The sequence below is a fragment of the Schistocerca gregaria genome, chromosome 10, assembly GCF_023897955.1.
Source record: "Schistocerca gregaria isolate iqSchGreg1 chromosome 10, iqSchGreg1.2, whole genome shotgun sequence".
NCBI classification, from domain to species: Eukaryota; Metazoa; Arthropoda; class Insecta; order Orthoptera; family Acrididae; genus Schistocerca; species Schistocerca gregaria.
The window spans coordinates 216,576,010-216,597,388 of NC_064929.1; the positions used below are offsets into that span (position 1 = coordinate 216,576,010).

At 49.7% G+C, this 21,379-nt stretch overlaps 1 protein-coding gene across 3 annotated transcripts in view; it reads right to left on the reverse strand.

Annotated features, from left to right (window-relative positions):
* Window positions 1–17,702, reverse strand: part of LOC126293339 (centaurin-gamma-1A) — a 304,641-nt gene extending 286,939 nt beyond the window's left edge. For all 3 annotated transcript variants that reach the window (XM_049986531.1, XM_049986532.1, XM_049986530.1), the window contains exon 1: window positions 17,195–17,702. The gene's annotated coding sequence lies outside the window, so the exon portion shown is untranslated. The remainder of the gene's footprint in view (window positions 1–17,194) is intronic.
* Between the last annotated feature and the right edge of the window lie 3,677 nt (window positions 17,703–21,379).

Genomic DNA, 21,379 nt, shown 5'->3' on the forward strand with positions numbered 1-21,379 from the left:
GACAGCAACTATGAGCGGAAATTCGACCCTAATGTCAACGGTTCTACGAGTACTATCTGAGAGTAACAAACTGCCCGAGAGCAGAACACTATCACCTGTATCCTAGTTCTTAGACCTTCCACGTCGTTGATGTCCCAATCCTCATTTGCATAATATTGTGTTAATGATATTTAGATTAGGACCGTCTGTTTGCAATTGGATAAACGCAGCAATGGTTCTGCCAGACGCGTTTCGTCTCAGTTTATTAAGACACCATCAGTGGCGTGCGATACATGTGTATTTTCATTTGCATGAAGCACATCCGGCTTACGTATTTTCCTGTTGTACATTTTGAACAAAAGGTGCCTACCTCACGTTTGTAACTTAAATGTACAATATCAGAACATGGAAATTCGAAGTGCTGCATGTAAGTGAAAATGCGCATGTATTTCAGGCCATGCCGTAGTATACGCAACTGACAAAACAAAAGACGAATTTATTCAATTGCGAACACACGGTCCTAAACTAAAACATCCTAGACTCTGCATAAGTAAGAACATAACATATAAAACCGTTATTACTGCAAAATGTGTCAGAAGTGAAATAACTGTCTTCACTGAAGGAAAAAATACGTCTCCGTCTCGTTATTAGTAAGGAGACAATGCGCGAAACGTAAAGGAAAAACATAATCTGCACCGCCCTGTACATATTCTTTGATGCTTAAAATGCGTGTCATATTCTTATACGACATAGTACCCATCAAAACTAAAGAAAGAAAGTCACGTGAATATATGTGTGAAATCAAATATTTGTTAATTACGGGAGCACCTAGGCAGTCCAACCAGAATATTCGGAGCGAATGACCTCTGCGCTCTTACATCGCAAACTGTGCTGTTTTTGTAAAGGCATACACTTCCCTTTATGTCTATATTGCTTGTGAAAACTGTTAATTTTTTTATACTTTAGTTTCTGTATATCATGTGTGGCCCCTATTTGCACGCAATGCCACGCGGTAAGTAATCAAACAGGGTCCACTCCGCCTTCCGCCACGTGCCAGGGCACTGCGTCAGCAGCTCAGGGGGGTCGCCCGAGAGCCTCCCCTCCCCCACCTCAGGCAGTCTAGAACACACGTGGCTGCGCTTGGCTCTTCTCGCACGCATGTCACACATGGTGCACGTTGTCCATGCCCGTGGAATACACCAACGACTTTAAACGTCCACACAGACAGAAACCTCACTGAGGTGTGAACTCAAACGACACGTTTCCGGACCTCCTCGACCAGTCATCTACCGTCATCCGAGGCGCACAAAATTGGGTGTCGCCTCGTGTCTAAACCACATCCGCCGTCTCATGGTACCCGTAGTAGCTTCACTTGTGAAATCGAGAGACCGACAACATCGAACAGGATCGAGCGAGGTGGCGCAGTGGTTAGCACACTGGGCTCGCTTTCTGGAGAACGACGGTTCAATCCGGACACCCTGATTTAGGTTCTCCGTGATTTCCCTATTTCGCTTCATGCAAATGCCGGGATGGTTTTTTTGAAAGGGCACGGCCCAAATCCTTCCCTAATCTGATAGACCGATGACCTCGCTGTTTGGTCTCTTCCTCCAAATAATTTTTTTGTAGCGTCTTTTACAATTTTTACTGCACCGATGTATAGCGGAGACGGGCCATGTTTACGCAGAGCACTTTTCTCGCGAACCATTCTGTTGTTGTTGTTGTTGTTGGGATGTTTAAGGGGGACTAAACAGCTAAGGTCATCAGTCCCCCATTCCAAAAAACCGGCGAAATAAAATTTACGGAACAGGTAAAACCCCAAGGGGGGAGGAGACGCCCCTCCCCCCAGTCACTGAAAGAACACCAATGTGTCAGCGAACACTAGAGACAAGAAGAGTACAGACGAACACTGGACAGAAAGAAACGGAAGAAAATAAGAGGGTCGGAGACTGGTTGACTGACCATGGGTACAAAAATTGGGAAAGAATCAACCATCCGAATACACACATTAAAATCTGCAACCAATGAGACACTCGAGGACAAGATACACAGAAAGGGAAAGGGACAGGTCCCCCCTAAATGGAACCATAAAAAGGACTACCACGGATAAAATTTAAAACGTCGTCAGCCATGGAGGCATCGTCGCATAAAACCAAAGGCAACGTGCCCGGGAGATTAAAAGTCTGCCGGAGGATGCGCAGGCAGGGACACTTCAACAAAATGTGGGCGACCGTCAACCGGGACCCACACTGACACAGGGGGGGATCCTCCTGACGCAAAAGATGTCCGTGCGTCAGGTAGGTATGGCCGATGCGGAGCCGACACAGGATGACAGAGTCCCTGCGAGAAGCCCGCAGGGAGGACTGCCACACATCGGTCGTCTCCTTGACAGCCCGCAGTTTATTCGGAGAAGTCAGGCTACGCCACTCGTCACGCCACATCTGAAGCACCTTACGGCGCAATGCCAGCTGCAAATCACGAGCCGGGAGGCCGATCGCCAAAGTGGGGGCGTCGACCGCCCCTTTGGCCAGCCTGTCGACACGTTCATTCCCCGGGATGCCAACGTGACCTGGCGTCCAAACAAAGACCACCGAACGACCAGAGCGGGTAATGGCAAAAACAGACTCCTGAATAAAGGATACCAGAGGACAAGAGGTATAGCAGCGGTCGATAGCCTGGAGGCTGCTCAGGGAGTCACTGCAGATGACGATGGACGTACCTGAGCAGGAACGCATATGCTCAAGAGCGCGCAATATGGCCACCAGCTCTGCAGTAAAAATACTGCAGCCAGCCGGCAAGGAGCGCTGTTCAACATGGGCAGCGTGAGCAAAAGCGTAGGCAGGACGACCATCCACCAGGGAACCATCAGTGTAGACAGGCTCACAGCCTGAAAACGAGGCGACGAGCGCAAGAAAACGGTGACGGAGGGCCACATGCGGAACCGAGTCCTTGGGTTCCCGTGCCAAGTCCAGGCGGACGGACGGACGGGTCATACACCAGGGAGGCGTGGGTGCACAGGCCCGGAAGGGCGGCAGAAGAGGGAACGACCCCAGTTCCGACAGCAGGGACTGGACACGGACAGCAATGGAAAGCCCAGACCTAGGTCGCCGGTCGGGCAGAGGGAGGACCCTGGCAGGGAAAAGCAGGCGATGATTGGGATGGCCCGGTGAGCAATGCACATGGACAGCATAGTCGGCGAGCAGTCGGTGGCGGCGAATCCGCAGCGGGGGAACCCCGGCCTCCACCAGCAGACTATCCACGGGGCTCGTACGGAAAGCACCAGTTGCAAGCCGAACCCCACAGTGGTGTATGGGGTCCAACAACGTCAACACTGAGGGCGATGCAGACCCATAGGCCAGGCTCCCATAATCAAGCCTGGACTGCACAAGGGCTCTGTACAATCGCAACAGCGTGCTGCGATCTGCACCCCAAGACGCATGGCTCAGGCAGCGGAGGGCGTTGAGGTGCTGCCAGCACTTTTGCTTCAGCTGAGTAATATGAGGAACCCATGTGAGCCGGGCATCAAAGACGAGTCCTAAGAAGCGGCTAGTGTCCACCACTTCAAGTAGGTGACCGTCGAGGTAAAGTTCCGGATGAGGGTGGACCGTCCGACGCCTGCAGAAGTGCATAACTCGAGTCTTGGCCGCAGAGAACTGAAATCCATGAGTCAGAGCCCATGATGCCGCCTTGCGAACGGCTGCTTGCAGCCTGCGTTCGGCGACTCCCGTAGTCGTTGAGCTAAATGAGATGCAGAAGTCGTCGGCATACAAAGAAGGAGACACCGACGACCCCACAGCTGCAGCCAGACCATTAATGGCCACTAGAAATAAGGAAACGTTCAATACCGAGCCCTGCGGGACCCCATTTTCCTGTATATAAGATGAACTAGAGGCGGCACCGACTTGCACCCGGAAAGAGCGGCGCAATAAAAAGTTTTGAAGAAAAGCTGGAAGCTGACCACGAAGACCCCACTCGCGCAACGTAGCAAGGATGTGATGCCTCCATGTTGTGTCATATGCCTTCCGCAGATCAAAAAATACAGCAACGTGATGCTGACGGCGGGAAAAGGCCGTACGGATAGCAGATTCCAGCCGCACCAAATTGTCCGCAGCAGACCGGCCCTGACGGAAGCCACCCTGGGATGGAGCGAGGAGACCGCGCGACTCAAGGACCCAACACAAACGCCGCCCCACCATACGTTCGAGCAATTTGCACAAAACGTTGGTTAGTGTAATGGGGCGATAGCCGTCCACCGTCAGAGGGTCCGCACCGGGCTTCAAGATGGGAACGATAACCCCCTCTCGCCATTGCGACGGGAACACGCCCTCGCTCCAAATGCGGTTAAAGATGGTGAGGATGTGTCTCTGGCAGTCCCTGGAGAGATGCTTCAGCATCTGCGCGTGGATGCAGTCCGGTCCTGGCGCTGTATCAGGGCAATTGGCGAGGGCAGCGAGGAATTCCCTCTCGCTGAAAGGAGCATTGTATTTTTCAGAACGACGTGTGTGGAACGATAACGGCGTCCGCTCGGCGCGCTCCTTTAGAGAGCGAAAGGCAGGAGGGTAAGTTGCAGTCGCAGAGCTCGTAGCAAAGTGCGTGGCAAGGTGGTCAGCAATGGTGGCAGCGTCCGTGCAGACAGCGCCGTCCAGGGAGATTCCAGGGACACCCATAGGGGTCTGGTATCCATAAATCCGCCGGATGCGGGACCACACGAGCGACGGGGAGACACGGGAGCCCAAGGATGAAATGTACCTCTCCCAGCATTCCTGCTTACGCCGTGCAATAAGACGACGGGCCAAGGCACGGAGCTTCTTAAAGGCGATGAGGGTCTCCAGAGACGGGTGCCGCTTATGACGCTGGAGAGCCCGCCTACGGTCGCGAATAGCCTCAGCAATCTCCGGCGACCACCAGGGGACAGACTTCCTCCGAGGGAGTCCAGAAGAGCGAGGGATGGCAGTCTCGGCCGCAGAAATAATTGACGAGGTCAAGACACGGACCACCTCGTCAATGTCACCCTGTGGGAGAGAAGCAATGGTGGCAGCGGAAGTAAAAGCCGGCCAGTCAGCCCTGTTGAGAGCCCAGCGGGGCAGGCGACCAGAAGAATGACACTGGGGCAGTGACAAATAGATGGGAAAATGGTCACTACCACACAGGTCAGGATGCACTCTCCAGTGAAGGGATGGGACAAGTCCGGGGCTGCAAAGAGAGAGATCGATGGCCGAGAACGAGCCATGGGCCACACTGAAATGCGTGGGAGCACCGGTGTTCAAGAGGCTAAGGTCGAGCTGAGCCAACACATGCTCCACAGCGCGACCGCGGTCATCGGAGACAGTCCCACCCCATAGAGGGTTGTGGGCATTGAAATCGCCCAGAAGCAGCAATGGCGGCGGGAGTTGAGCCAGCAGCGCAGCCAAGACATGTCGGGGGAGTTGCCCATACGGAGGAATGTAAACAGAGCAAACAGTAATAGCCGGCGAGAGCTCAATCCTGACAGCGACTGCCTCTAAAGGCGTCAGAAGGGGTACTGGTGAGCTACAGACAGAGTGGTGAACAAAGAGGCAAACTCCACCTGAAGCTCGTTGACAGTCAGCGCGGTTCTTATAGTATCCCCGATAACCGCGAAGGGCAGGGGTCCGCATTGCTGGAAACCAAGTTTCCTGAAGAGCAATGCACAGAACAGGGGAAACACTCAGAAGCATCCGGAGCTCAGGCAGGTGGCGGAAATAACCGCCGCAATTCCACTGGAGAATGGAAGCAGGAAGGGACTGGGAGGGCGTTAAGTCCACTAAGAGACAGACGGCGCCGCAGAGTCAACGGCCGCCACCGAGCGAGAGTCAGCTGTGTCCATAGGAGACGTCCCCGAGGGTTCCGTGAGGGCGAGATCCGCGGCAGAGGCGAGGATCTCCACCGCATCCCCAGAGCCAGAGCTATTGACAGCAGGCGGTACTGAAACTGCCGGAGCGTCCTTCTTCTTGGACACGTTCCGGTCCTTCTTCTCGCGTCTGTCCTTTGGCTTAGAGGGCTGGGAGAGTTTCTCTGAAGGAGCGTCGGAGGCTGACGACGACGCAGAAGCCCTACGACCAGCAGGTGGATGAATCTTCAGCCACTGGCTGACATCCGGCGGGGTAGCAGAAGAAACGGAAGAAGGGAGGGCCCCGAGGGACCCCTTCCGCGAGAGAGGAGCCGGCGGAGACGACGCCGGCGGAGACGACGCCGGCAGAGAAGGGGGAGGGGGAGGGGGAGGGATCGAGCCCCCTGGTTTTGGAGCAGATGTCACTCCTGAAGCATGTGCGGGGGGAGTGACAGAAGGGGGTTTGCCCCCAACTGCTAAGGGGGCAACAGAGGAAGGCTTGCCCCCAGACACAAGGGGGGCAGACAGAGATGGACGGCCCCGAGGGCCAACTGAAGGCGGCACAGAGGAGGCGACAACTGCCGCCCGCGAGGGCGACGATAACGTAGCTGCAGCATAAGAAGTTTGAAGAGGGACAGGATGCAACCTTTCAAATTTCAGTTTTGCCTCGCGATAAGTAAGCCGGTCCAGGGTCTTAAATTCCATAATCTTCCGCTCCTTATGAAGAACGGGGCAGTCCGGCGAGCATGGAGAGTGATGTTCCCCACAGTTGACACAGACAGGCGGAGGCGCACATGGAGAATCGGGATGGGAGGGGCGTCCGCAATCTCGACATGTGGCACTGGATGGGCAACGGGAGGACATATGCCCAAACTTCCAGCACTGGAAGCACCGCATCGGGGGAGGGACGTATGGCTTGACGTCACAACGGTAAACCATTACCTTGACCTTCTCAGGCAATACAGCACCCTCGAAGGCCAAGATAAAGGCACCGGTGGCCACCCTGTTGGTCTTGGGTCCTCTGTGCACACGACGGACAAAATGCACACCACGTCGTTCCAAGTCAGCTCTCAGCTCGTCATCGGACTGTAACAAGAGGTCGCGATGGTAAATAATCCCCTGGACCATATTTAAGCTACTGTGGGGAGTGACGGTAACAGGGACGTCTCCCAGCTTATCACACAAGAGCAACGCCCGTGACTGGGCTGGGGAGGCCGTCTTGAGGAGGATGGACCCATTCCTCATTTTAGACAAACCCGCCACTTCCCCAAACTTATCCTCCAGGTGTTCCACAAAAAACATAGGCTTTGTCGAAAGAAAGGAGTCACCATCACTTCTGCTGCAGACAAGGTATTGTGGTACATAAGGCTCCTGCTTGGCAAAAGATCTGCGTCCCTCCCATGGCGCAGCCAACGAGGGGAACGACTGAGGATCATATTGTGCAGCATCGAATTCAATTTTACCTCGCTTAGAGACGCTGGTGGCAGTGCGGCCACCAGCTTGCTGAGATTTATTGCGCTTCATTGCGCCACATCCGCCCAGATGCCACCTACTCCGAACGAGGGCTCTCCCCAAGGGCGCCACCCAGCCAAAGCAACGGGTACCTGGCCGATATCCCATTGCCCGGAGTCCCCGTGCCCCAGACAAGATGGGCACATACTCCTTGGCATGCATGGGGAGGAAACAGCTCTGGCATCTGTAGTGCGATCCCTGCGTGGTCAGGGGGCTACCACCAAGAGGGTACATGACGACCCCACCACAACGGACTGGCTACCGTGCTGGATTTTAGGTGTTGAAAGGGTCCACAATTGCCGTGGGCGCTAAGAAGGGGATTGCGCACAAGACGAGGAGGCAACCCAGAAGACATGGGGTGTAAATCCCTCCACACGACAATAGATAGCATGCAATATGGAGGTGCATGATGGACCAATAGAAAAACACCACGTAAGGCGTCCTTCCCCAAATGGCACGCACTAACAACGGAAATTTTGAAAATGGCAGGTCAAACCCAAGTGGGGACCATCACATAAGGCCGAAACTTTGAAGACTCCTTTTAGTCGCCTCTTACGACAGGCAGGAATACCGCGGGCCTATTCGTACCCCCGAACCCGCAGGGGGGGCGAACCATTCTTCCTGGAGCGTTGCCAACAACAGAGGTTTAGCACTGCCATGTACAGAGGGCTCTTACACACACATGACTCCACTGTAGTGAACGTCTTAAGCGCGAACAACCTATTTTATTTTTAGCGCAAGGTGAGTAAATTTTGTTACTCAAATATCGAACCTCCTAGGGAGCATACCTTTTAGAAATGAGAACAGATAAACCAGCGGTCGCTTACACGAATTTATTCTATTTTACGAGGCACATTTGTGTCATTTGAAAGCTTACTGCAATAGTTTCGAAATTAATTGAAACATGACGACGGGGTACCTTACAGCAATTCTGTTGAGGCAACGACACTGCCGTCCGAACTGATACCAGACACGGGAAATAAGACAAGAGCAGTTGGCAACACAATCCAAAAAGACTGAAGGCATACGACAGTAACAGGAAACAATTTCTAGAAAAGCGATTTGAACCTAATGAATTTCGAGCAGAATTTATTAATTCTACGAGAGCAAGAACTGATAAGGGCAAGAAATTCCTAAGCAAGAACAAAGAAAAATGTAGATACGCCTATTCTGATTATACTAGTGTTCCGCCCAAAGACAGGTTTTCATACGGCAACTCTCCGTGTTCTCCTGTCTTGTCCGCATAATTTCCGCTCCTCTTTAACTCGTCTATCACTTTCTATAACTCCTCCTTTTTCCCCAATCTGCTCTCACAAACCAGTCCCTCCAAAGTGTTAGTAAGCATTTTCGTCTCAACCAATATCCCATCCAGTTCTTCTTTCTAATGAAGAGAATGAAAATGTACTTTGTATTTACTGCTTGAAACAATGCAATCAATCGAAAAGAAAAGATGTGAAAGGTGAGCTCACGGACACAATGTAACAGGAAATGCACTATTTTTGTGTGCATAAACTGCAACAAGCTTTAATCAACATTCACACTTCTGTGTACGTCGTATATTATGTTAATAGGTGCAAGTTCGGCCAAAAATTTGTTTACTGCCAGTAACATTATAGTGTTTTACCACGTTAACTACTGTACCAAACCTGTAATTCTGTTTATTCACAACGAAAGTTACGTTGAAAATTTTAGTAGTGTGTTTTTTACTGATTACTGTGTTCCGCGATAAGTGTAAATGTGCCCCCATAGGCGCGCAAATCTGCGCCATACCCTGAGCACGATTACGCGCTCTGTGTGTGCCTGTATGCAACTATTTTGCACTTTTAAATGTAACGTCGAGTTAAAAGCATATATATCAAGCTACGCTTTACTAGCCGTGTTATAAGATTAAACAATTTTATACACGATAAATCTAACCCATTAACTTTAAAAAAATTCGAAATGAAATCCGCGTAGATGTGACCCTGTCTCCGCTACATTTCGAAGTAACAGCATGTAGCATTTCAACTTACTAACATTTTAAAATACGGTACTTTAAGAGGAATTAAATTATGTCTCTGGTTTAGCAGTGCATCCTTGCTACACCAGAGACATATCGTGGGTGATTTTAAATCTCTGCCACCGTATTCATTTTTCCTCGCTGACTTCCATCTCATAGAAAAAGAAAGTTAACGTCATTGTTTCCTGAGGCCTTGGCCCAGCAAGACACTATTATTTGTTACGCAGCATTAAGTCGCCATTTTGTTTATAAAGCTTAAAGAGAATAAACAGTCTCACATTCTGGTAAGTATTACAAAGACCACAGATGATATTGCATTACCCTGCACAACTAGTACTAATTATTTGTAAACATATACGTTACAGTGTGGTGTTTATGGTGATTAAGAAAAAAACGGATGCATGAAGTAAGAACCTCACTCTAGTATGCTATCTCCTTCTAAATAGATCTTAATAATTGCCAACGCTTTCAGTAACTTTCATTTCTGTATATGATACGATTTATTTTGCCTTTTCTTTGTCAACTACTGTATAATATTTCATAATTTCAATTCTATAACTATTCAGGCAACACTTTCATACAGAAAAGTCTATGGAATAGTAGAAATTGCTACCGAAGTTCAAGAACGGTACACAGAAACCTCCTCTATTCTGTTAATTTTTCTCAATGACATGTGGTAATAGTTGTAGGAATTTGTGATTTTTGCGTAACAATGAATGTTCTCCATTCTTTATTTTACGAACTAAAATATGATATGCTGAAAAAAATACTATTAAAAACAACTTATTGATGGAAAACAATCAGGATCAATATCAAGAAAGAAAATTTGTAAGAAGTGTCGAGCGTCAGGGGAGCGAGGAAAATTAATTTGTAGAGAAATGTCTTGTGCTTGCAGCACAGTTTGCTCTATTACTTTCAGTATTCACAATTCGGCGAGTAAGTTTAGTAATTGTCATTGGTACGGTACTGCAGTTGAGGTTCGTACCTTTTGGGGACAAGGTGGCGGTTCGTAGCTCCAAAACGCTGACAGACTGTTTCTTTACACGAGCCCTCACTGCAGGTGTATATTCGAAAATAACTGCGAGAGACTAGTTGATTGATTTTAGTGAATTAAAAAGCAAGAATTTTATAACATTTATTATTGAAGCGTATAATAGACCGCCAAAGAGCAAGACATGGACGAAACCGAACTAGGAAGTGTTGAACATGACGTGAAAGCGGAAGAAGTGTTGTCGATTGAACCGGTTGATCAGAGGGAGGAAACGTTCAAAAACATACCACTCGTCTACGGCGAGTAGGCGAAATTCTTTCAGTACAGACTCCGTCTGCCAATCATGAGGTCAATTTCATCATGCTTTTATGCCCTAGTTTCATACAGAAAGAGTAAGCAAATATTTATAGGCCTAATGCGCATATAACTAAACAAGCGGGAAAAAATGCTCCTATCTCAACACGAAAAATACGAAAATGTTACTGTTTATTTAAAAGACCCTTACTGAAAAATTTTGGCATGATAACATATTCGCGCTTTTCTAACATGTAATTCACCTCAAACTCCCGCAGGCCCCCCTAACTGTAACTGTAACTCACAGCCACTGCTTCATCGCTGTAAGTCGTTCACACCCAGCCACTCCCAGTCGCACTTTCTCACTCACTCATTCAGCCCAACTCATTATCATCTCTCTCTCTCTTTCTCTCTCTCTCTCTCTCTCTCTGTCTCTCTCTCTCTCTGCTACTCATTCCTTCTTGCCCACGCTGCTGTCTCTTCTCGCCATCTCTTCTTCCTCATTGTCATCATCACTCGCTATCATCCAGTTCCACTTTCTTCTTCTCTTTATTCCTCTCCCACTCGCACTGTCTCCTCCATTCTTTTCCTAGCGCTGTTCTGTCACTGTCAACTATGTTCCACTGCCACTGTGTCGCAGTCTTTCTCTCATTCTGCCATTGTCTCCTTCGCTGTTTCTATACCACAACCACTGTCTATTGCCTTCCAGTATTCATCACTTTTCCGTCTCTTTCCCATTGCCACTGTCTCCTCCTCTCTCAGACGGAGCGAGGTGGCGCAGTGGCTAGTTGAGGATGACGGTTCATATCCACGTCCGGCCATCCTGATTTAGGTTTTCTGCGATTTCTCTAAATCCGACATGGCTCCTTGAAACGGAACGCCCCTTTTCCTTGTCCATCCTTTCCCAATCCGAGCTTGTGCTCCGTCTGTAATGACTCGCTTGTCGACGGGACGTTGGACTCTGGTCTCCTCCTCGTCGTCGTCCCTGAGCGAAATTGTCAGAGGTAGCCTGTATCCCACTTTCTAGATAGAGTCTTTTAAATACAAAGGAACATATTCGCCATGTTTGTGCTCCCATAGGACCGTTTTTCCCACTTGTTCCTTTCTTTTTCCTGTCACGCCACAGCATGTCACTCGTATGAAAAGAACTTAATGTTTCAGTAAAATTTTAATACTTTGCTTGCGTGAAACTGAAGTAACGCAAACTAATTGTACGCAAAAGTTTTTCATGCACGTAGTTACTGGAATATGGGTTGTGAGAACGCTTGTGGTGATAACCGAGATTACAGCATCTTTGCCCGTGCTACGTCGCCTTATAAACTATGTTTTCACCTGAAACCGGATTTTACGTGTACAAGTAGGGTATTTTGAATCACTGTAACGCGGAAACGGATAAAGGCATCAAGTAAATTGTTAGTGTTATTCGAGATCGGGAGCGTAGGATTATATCGGGAAAATTTCATCCATTTGCTCCGTTTTCATACGAAACGAACCGCCCATGAAATCACGGTGCCTCCATAAGCTCCTTAAGTTTATCGTAAACCACATCAGATTCAAAAACAATAAACCGATTTCGTCCAATGCCCTAACCAGGAGGAAGTGTGTAATATTCATGATTTGACCCTCTGCTATACGATAGTGACACTAAGAGGATCCTTCCTTTGGGTTTATAAATTGTATTCAGTTCACTGGATATCCGAAACACTTGACCCCAGCTTTCTGTGACCCACAGAACCCGATGTATGAGCCCCGGAAGAATCCCGGTTTTATGCGCCGCGTTTTAGGTAACGCATTCTGTCGCGTGTGTACCGATTCATCGAAGATGTAAATACAGGTCGTGCAGACTAACACTGTATGACTTTAACTTCTTATCTCTTGAACCTATTACCAGCTTTGCAAGTCACTGCTGCAGAAGAATATCACGGCAGACTTGCCATTTGGATTTGTGAATGTAACGGCGCGTGTGCCTTAAATTCATGATACTGTTAGTGCGTCGTCGAAAAGTGTATCTGTAACAGAATTTTCTCTGTTTCGCAACGGCATCTACTCGTAGTGAGTGTGTGACGTATCGGAAGGTGTGTTCTGTGGTTCCGCCTTGTGGCGAAGTCTTACAGTCATCGGCGGCGGGCGACGTTTAAAAAATATGCCCCCCCCCCCTTGCAGAGAGATGGGAGGACGGCGTAGCCTTCTTGAACGCTGCTGCGGACTCACAGCGAGCTGACGCGGCAAGAAACCGCAGACTCATAGCCTCGGTACTCTGCTAAGACCTTCATTTCCACGAGTGTTTGTCACGGTTTGCAGATGGCTGTATAACTGTGAAAACCAAAAACAAAAAAACAGAAGCTAGTCACGATACCCGCTGGGCACTGGAGCGGGGAAAAGGAGGTTTGGGAGGGGAGAGGGATGTTGTACAAACCAAGTGAAGACGTGCTGCAGTGCGCTGGAAACACAAGTCAGGTACCTCCGCCATTTTGGACTCTGTCAGAGGTTTGGAGGGTGGGTGGGTGGGTGGGGGGGGGGGGGGGGGGGAAGGAAGGAAGCGGCGCCTCGCCCCAGCCTCTGGACTCCTCGTCTCTTCCAGGGGCAATCGGTGCACTTCCGCCATACTGCACTTTAACTAAATTCCTATCAATTTGCTCGTCCTTGTGTGTGGCACACGGTATTCTGCAGGTCGCCCCCTTTGATGACGAAAAGTCGACGTGAATGTATCGTCCATGTGGCTGGCCACAGATTAATATTACGAGGCATGCACAAAGCTGTACGTATTCACACTGTGTTTCAAAGCTTTTGCATGAAATGCCCAGATGCAGTAGACCACGTCACGGGGAACAACTTTTATTAGTGACAAAATGCGCTAAAATGTTTCCCGACGCTAGGCGTCTCTCTACTTGTTCACCGACCGTGGGATGACGCGATTTCTCTGAATTAGTGCGGTCTACTAACCAGGTATGCTGCATACTACCTACCCCAGTAGGTGATTTTCGACTAAAAATCCTTATGAATGACTCTTTCTCCAAGTAGGGAAAGTTTTTTTAGAAGAACGAAGAACTTTAATTTTGTTGGGCCTACGCACTTTCACACGGAGGAGGTGACTGCAGGCAACACGGAGGCACACGCACACTGCAAAGTGTCTACACCATGCCACATCTCAGGGGCATAATCAATACAAAAGAACACCCAGTTTTGCTGAAAGCGTCACCGAACATTCTGCCATTAACAAAAGTTGTTCCCAGGACGTCATCTCTCTCTCCTAGATGCCTGATGCAAAGGCTTCGTGAAATCCTTTATTTGTTCCGGGCGATTCTGGGATTTGGAGTGTGGGGTGTATATATTTCACGATAGTGAAACATCGCAGACATTTTCATTAATCAGTGCACTCGATCAGTATGCGGAAAAAAAGAAAAAAAATAGTTTCACTTTCTGCCACCAGGTGAAAATATGGAGCTGAAAGGAGTCAGAATGTGGAGGCGGGCAGGAAACGATCAGATATATGGTAACGATAGTTCTGACACATTTATTAGGATACGGTCACAACTTACAACCCATGTCCAGTATAGTCTCCCGACTCAGCAACACGCTGCATCTGTAACACGGCACGGTCGACAGTTGCTCAGAACATATCTGGAGTTATCAGAGTGATATGTCGTCGTGTGCTCTCTTTCAGATCAAGACGAGTCCGGATACATCCCTTATACACACTATCTTTCAGATATCCCCCCAATCAAAAGCCACATGGATTTAGGTAGGTGAATCTGGAAAGCCACACATCTTGAAGTTGCCTATAGACGATGCGGTCGCTACCGAAGGTTTCTCGAAGCAAATCTTTCACCTGTGCAAGCGACGTGTGGTGTCGCCCGATCTTGCATGAAAATAGCGGTGTAGAGACAGTTGCGTTCTTGCAAATCTGGAATCAGGAGCGGCGCCAGGAGGTCCTCATGACGTGCTGATGTCACTGTGCACCTAATGGGCCTGTGAGGTGTCATTCCCTCGAAGAAAAACGGGCCGAGACTGAAGGAATTTGTGGTTACACACAGTCACATAAGATGAGCGCAGTGTATCTTCCTGCAATAGAAGTGACGGAACAGAACCCACATGCAGCAGTTCTGCGCATTGACGGCGCCGTGCACAGTAAAATGTGCCTCGTCCGTATGACGAACGCACCAGCCACATGTCATCCCTCTCCACGCGTGCCGAGAAAGGTGGGGCAAAGTTACGGCGTTGTAGCCTACCGTTGCCTACCTTGGGTGTTCATTTGGCGCACGTTCTGAATCCTACACACCTGTGTAAAATGGGTCGCTAGATCTTTTGAACTGTCGATGAGGCGAGAGACCATTCCCGTGACACACCTCGAGTACTAGCTGCAGATCTTGAGACATGCACTGTACGGTCGGCTAGAGCTGCAGCAACTTCTTCAGCAACTGCCACGGGCGACGGACGCTGAAATTTGTACTGCAACATCGCAGCTCCAAGTCCGCTAAGTGGTGATAGGTGGCCTTTTCAGGCAAATCACGTTTTATGCGGACAGATGGCCGTTGGTGTGTACGGCGTGAAACGTCAGAAAGCAAACACTATCTGAGGAATGTATCCGTGGCATTTACTGGGTGATCTCGTCATTCTGGAAGGCACACTGGATCAAACCGAGTATGCGTCTATCCTACGGTATGATTTTCACCCCTACAGCCAGTTTGCTTTTGCTCGTCACGATGGCATCTACCAGCAAGACAATGCAACGTGTCACGCAGCTAGTAGTGTGTGTGCGTGGTTCGAAGGGCACCATGACGAGTTTCCCGTACTTCCCTGGCCACCAGACTCCACAGATTTAAACGCAACCGAGAATCTGTGGGCTGGTCGTGCCGTGGGTGACCGAGAAACCTACTGCAGCTGGCAAGGCCTCCACATCTCGGTCGGTACCTTCCAGAACCCCTTTGACTCGCCGCGGTCAGCGCTGCAAAAGGTCGTTATTGCGGCTTTTGACACGTCGTCGCGTTAATGTGACTGGACAGTGTTCGCTGCCGGAAAAAGTACACCTGGAAAGACGACGTCGATTTTGACCCATTGACCGCATATGCCACCTGAGCGATGATAGATGTACTGACAATGGTTTCGACGTCGTCCGATAGCGCTGCTGCCTCTGGATCACGAGGTCCCGTGTTCGATTCCCAGCTGGGTTGGGGATTTTCTCCGCCCGGGGACTGGGTGTTTGTGTTGTCCTCAAAACTTCATCGTCCTTATAATTCGTGACCGTAGCTAGATTGGAACTGTGTAGAAACAATTAGACTGTGTAAACATTGGGACTTTGTGTGGGCACTGATGGTCGCACAGTTGAGCGCCCCACAAACCAATCGTCGTCGTCGTCAACGTCGTCCGCCGGCAGACAGCTGCAAGAACGCAGGGAAAGCTCACAGGTAGAAGATTCAGCATCGCGCAGACGTGTGAAGCAAGCAGACAATCACGACGTTACAGCCACGTCAGCGAGTTTGACAGGGGTCAGATTGTGACTTTCCGAGTGTCTCGATGGTCCTTTCGGAGAGCTGCAAAACGAGTTGGACGTGCTGCGTCAGTTGGGCAACGATGTTGGTATCAGCGGTCACGTGAAGAGTCTCGCACCCACAGACGAGGCTGTAGATGTCTACACAGCACAGACGCCGGCCAGGATCGCCGTGGTGCATGGGAAGCAGCAGCAGCACATTATGCAACACAGGTAAGAGGGCTTGTGAGGCCGTAGGTGTCTGCGAGCCGGTCACTAGCGGTGGGACTACGGGCACGCACACCCCAGCCCGTCTGCCACGCTCGCCACTGCATCGGCACGCACGGCTCGGCCGCTACCGCCAGAGGATAGCTTGGAAGGTGGAACGGCGCGCCGTACACTTCAGCGGTGAAGCGGATTCTGCCTGCACGCCAGTGATGCTCCCTCTGCGCTCACGACGTCGATCTGGCGAGCGCTGTTCCGTACAGCGGATTCGTCCGAGACATACTTGCCCCATCCCAGGCCTTATGGTCCGCAGTGTCATAACACCTATGGCGTTCCTGGAGGGGACGCTAAGCAGTGCTCTGCACCTGCACAATGTTATTAAGATCGTCCTTTTTTTATAATGGAACGGGAAGGTGATGTATTGTTCCAACAGGATAATTCTCGACGACACGCTGCCCGTGAGACTCAGCTTGCTCTGCAACATGTGCCAGTACGATCTCCATACTTGTCTACAATCGAGCACGTGTGGGATGTGATGGGACAGGAAGCGACTCGGGCCACTTCTCAACCGACCCCGCTTACAGAACTGAACAAGTCGAGCAGGCGTGGCATAACGTAGCCCAGAAGAGTACTCGCCATCTGCACGATCTACCGGATGCCAGAGTCAGGAGGCTACGCCACGTAGTAAGATGGGTGCTTCAGCATCAGTCGGTACCTGGTACCCCAGAACCGCTCGTGTTATTGATCTGTACATGTAATCATTTCATGTACTCTATTTCCACTGTTGCAACAATAAGACTTGAGTGAACTGGAGGTCTGCAAAAAGGGTGTATTAATTGTTTTCCGGCGATGTATAAACTCCCACATTAGGAGCGTACTTACCGGACTTGCGCTTCTCGCTGGCGTGGTCGATGACCAGCGACTTGGATCGCCGCACGCGCAGCGACCGCCTCCGGATGCTCCGCAGGAAGGCTTCGGCGGGCGTCGTCGGTTTCGCCAACAGCGGCGTGCCCGGTCCGCCATTGTTGTTGTTGTTGTTGTTGTTGTTGTAGCTCCTGACGAAGGGCGCGGCGCAGCGCAGAGGCGTGCCGGGGCTGGGGGCGGTCGCGGCGGCCGGCGCGTCGCCCCCGCCGCCCCCGCGCTCCCTGCCCGCCAGCAGCCACCGGCCCACCGCCTGGAGGCGCGACGGCCGCTGCAGCGGCGTCACCGGCGCCGCCCCCGGCGCGTCCACGTCAGTGTCGCCGACGCCCAGCGTGGCCGCGATCGACAACTCCGACACGGCGGATCTCTCACTCCCTTTCACACCGCTCGCTATCTGCCCTACACCGGTCAGCAGCGACTGTGTACCGCGACGACGTTCGTCAGTTCCGAACACTACTGCCAAGGATCGACGCAGAAGTCTCTCTCATATCGTGGTAACATCACATTTTCAGCCACACTACAGCCACAGTTATAGCGTTACTCTTCTGCCTCCAAATCACTGATTCCAAAGTCATCACTGGCGCAGCACCTACCGGGACAGGTTCGTCTGACTACCTTTTCCGAACGGCTTCACACCTCCTCGAATATCGGAGCAAACCGCGGTAGCAGCTGGATCACTATTGATCTGTTCCAGTCTCACAAACACTTGCGATATATGCACAGTAGTATCGATCTCAACGAAACAAAAAAAAAAAAAAATCACCGTCTTTTCCAACTACTCTGAACTGATTGAAGCTAGTCTTGCGGGACGAATGCGCAACAAATTTCACTTCCTTTAGAAAACCCAAATGCAGCGACCACTGAGGCAAGGGAGGGTGACTGTGAGGTCATAAAGCTGAATCCTCGTCCGCCGTGTGTCAACAGCCCAGCTACAACTGTCCACTTTGACCCCAAGCATTGAAACTCCTCCGCAAGTGGGCGTGCACTCCTGAGAGCGTGTTGAGGGTACGGATGTACTGGGAACCGCAGGCGATGCCGGCCGCTGGAATGGGCGGCGCGTCGCTGGAGAAGCCCGGAATGCGCCAGGCGCGCCCTGTCCAGAATACGCGAGCAGCTCTACAGCACGATTCGCTGTCTCGCGCTAGCGACGCGACCACCTGCGCAAAGTGTGTGGCGATAAATCGCGAGAACACTGCAAATAAAAACACACATCATGCACATCTCTATCAGCGATGATCCTATACAATGCGTCTAGTTTCGAACGTTTTTGGTCGTCCTCAAATCTCCTCATCAAAGCAACTCCACAGAGTCGAACTGTTCAAACGGTACACAATTGGCGTGCAGCAGAGTACACTACAAGTATAAGACAGACAAGTGTTGGATACCATACAATTACACAAGAATATCCCATACTGTACGAGTATAGGACAGTGCGAGGAGGTACCCAGGCGTACACAGAGCGCCGTAACAATGGAACGCGCCTATCCGTGATCTACGAAATCGTCAGAATTTACGGTGTATCCAGGACTTGGCCACAAAAGAAAGTGGCAGAGGAGGCGAAGCGTTTAGAAAGAAACTGCCCAGGTGCGAGCAGGACTTGCGCACTGAGGGTTCCGTACAAACTTAATTCCGTATGCAGACAGCTCATCGATTCGGGGAATCGAGGATCTCGACGATTTTTCCCAGTTACCGACATAGATATTGGCAAAGATGTCGGTCCCGGGTGTTGCAAAACTTTCGAGAAGTTTTTAATTCCATTAATGTACATGTGACGAAGTCATGGAGGAGGCAGGCGACCATTATTATATTAACCAGTAGTATGCGCACAGTGTATCGTCGCATTTGGCCGCGGCCGAAAACAAATGGGAGCTTCGACAGGCCGAGGGCCGACAGGCGGTGCGCGAGAATAAGCCCCGCCTCCCTCTAGAAGGGCTGCCACCCTACGTCCGCGTTCTGTACTTTCACGAAAGCAGGACTGAGTTATCGGTCATCGGGATGACTCAGCCTTCTGTTGTGGTGAAAGACGCACCCTTATCCCTCTGTGCACCAGGTTTAGTGTCTCCACACACTTCAAAATAAGAAAAGAAAACAAGCAACCCACAACACAAAATAAATTGGACTACACAAAGCATTTGGTACAGGCTAAAGCTGCGGTCGGCACTGGTTGTTCAGGCCCGACCTCAACCGGTATCTCACGCAACCGTAGTTCGAAACACTCGCCACCTAAAACTACCACGACAGTGGCTCTCCGTTCAGGCTGACTGTGTCGCAGTGGTAAAACTCAGGTGTCGCGTACCGGATCTCATTCACCATCAGGTATACAAGAGCGATTACTGAACGAACGTAGATATGGCGCAGCCTAGTCTCCGAAGCTTTTTTTCACACACAACATAGAACATGTCAACGAGCAGTAATCGCTCCTGCATATCTGATGATGGATAAATTCCGAAACCGTTACGTGAACAATAAAGGCATTCCGTGACTGATGAACCAGTCAAGCCAGTTTTTGTGGCCGAGCGGTTCTAGGCGCTACAGTTTCGAACCGCGCGACCGCTACGGTCGCAGGTTCGCATCCTGCCTCGGGCATCGATGTGTGTGATGTCCTTAGGTTAGTTAGGTTTAAGACGTTCTAAGTTCTAGGGGACTGATGACCTCAGAAGTTAAGTCCCATAGTGCGCAGAGCCATTTGAACCAGTCTGAACCAGTCAACCTGAATAAAGAACTATCGAGTCTTTTAATTTGAAGTTTGAGGTCGGGTAACAAATGACAATAGCAATATTTTTTCGAGTGAAATGATTACCAAGTAACAATATTCAGGTTTTTCTCGTGTACGTGTACTGTGAAACCTTGCCTCTTCCAAATTTCATCATTGTAGATCAACGGGAAGTACCTTATAGGTTTTGATGAGTGTGTTTCCGAGTGTCAAAATATGTGACATAAATGGTCGAAACTTTTGGCTGCATTCACACAGAAGCTTAGATTTATAACAACGCCAAGGGTCTATACACCTAACTACGCGACATAAATTTGAACTTCATACATGCTCCTGTTCGTGAGGTAAAGGTTTTTAAGAGTAAGACAGAGAGAAGGACAACGCAATGAACTGACAAAGGACTCCGTTTTTACCGATTTAGGTTGGGACCCTAGAAACAGCATTTCTGGCGCGTATCAGGCGAGTAATGAACCGTTTGTGTTAGCGTGGACTGCACACAGCAGTTGGAACAGCGGAAACCCTGCAGAACAGTAATTCCAGGGTAGTGGATTGGAATTCCTATGAGCAATTTTTTTAATTTTCAATTTTTACGTTCCTTACACGGAATTAAAAAGAAATATTGCTCAATATATAGAATTTATTAATATTTCCATAAAAGACAAGAAAAGGCTAAGGAAAACAGGGGATTGCCAATTAGTTTCGAAGAAAGTACTTATGGCGTCCACGACGAATGTAAGTAACTTTCCAAGAAGGGGCTGTATTTAATGTCTGGAGGACAGCGTATCCAGTTACTTTCGTTTTGACCTCCGGGCAACCCCGGGCCGCTGCACGCGAGCAACAGTTCACCGTCTGTCTCTCGGTAAAAGCGCTTGCTAAGCGAAGCGGCCGAGTTCGATTCCCGATCGGGTCGGAGATTTTCTCCGCTCGTGGACTGTGTGTTCTGTTGCCCTTACTTCGCATCGTCATAAATGAAATTAACAACGGAAAAACCAAGCTGGATTTTATAAGTGACATCACAATGTTGAGATGGATGAACGGGCACAGCTCGAAACCCAATAAATTGAAAAAAAAAAAGAAAAACAATAGTTTTCCGGTGCAGGGAGAATCGGCCCATCGGCCGTTGGTGGGAACAGTATCTACGGCTACGGAGTTCATTCACTTGGTAGCTCTAGATCGCGCAATTTTTCGAGAATATTGTGACAACACAGTGGTAGTACAGTTTTTCTATAGAAAGTTTAAAACAAGGACGTAATTTTTAAAAAGCGGAAAGATGGGGAAAAAATTACTGCTGCCTTGTTTTTACGACGAATATCACTTCCAGCACGTATAAATAATTAACAGTAACATAACAGAAGCGTCTAATTTTATGTATTACATTCTCGTGTACGCTCTCATTTTATGGGCTAAATTCTCGTGTAGGCCTTACCATTCCT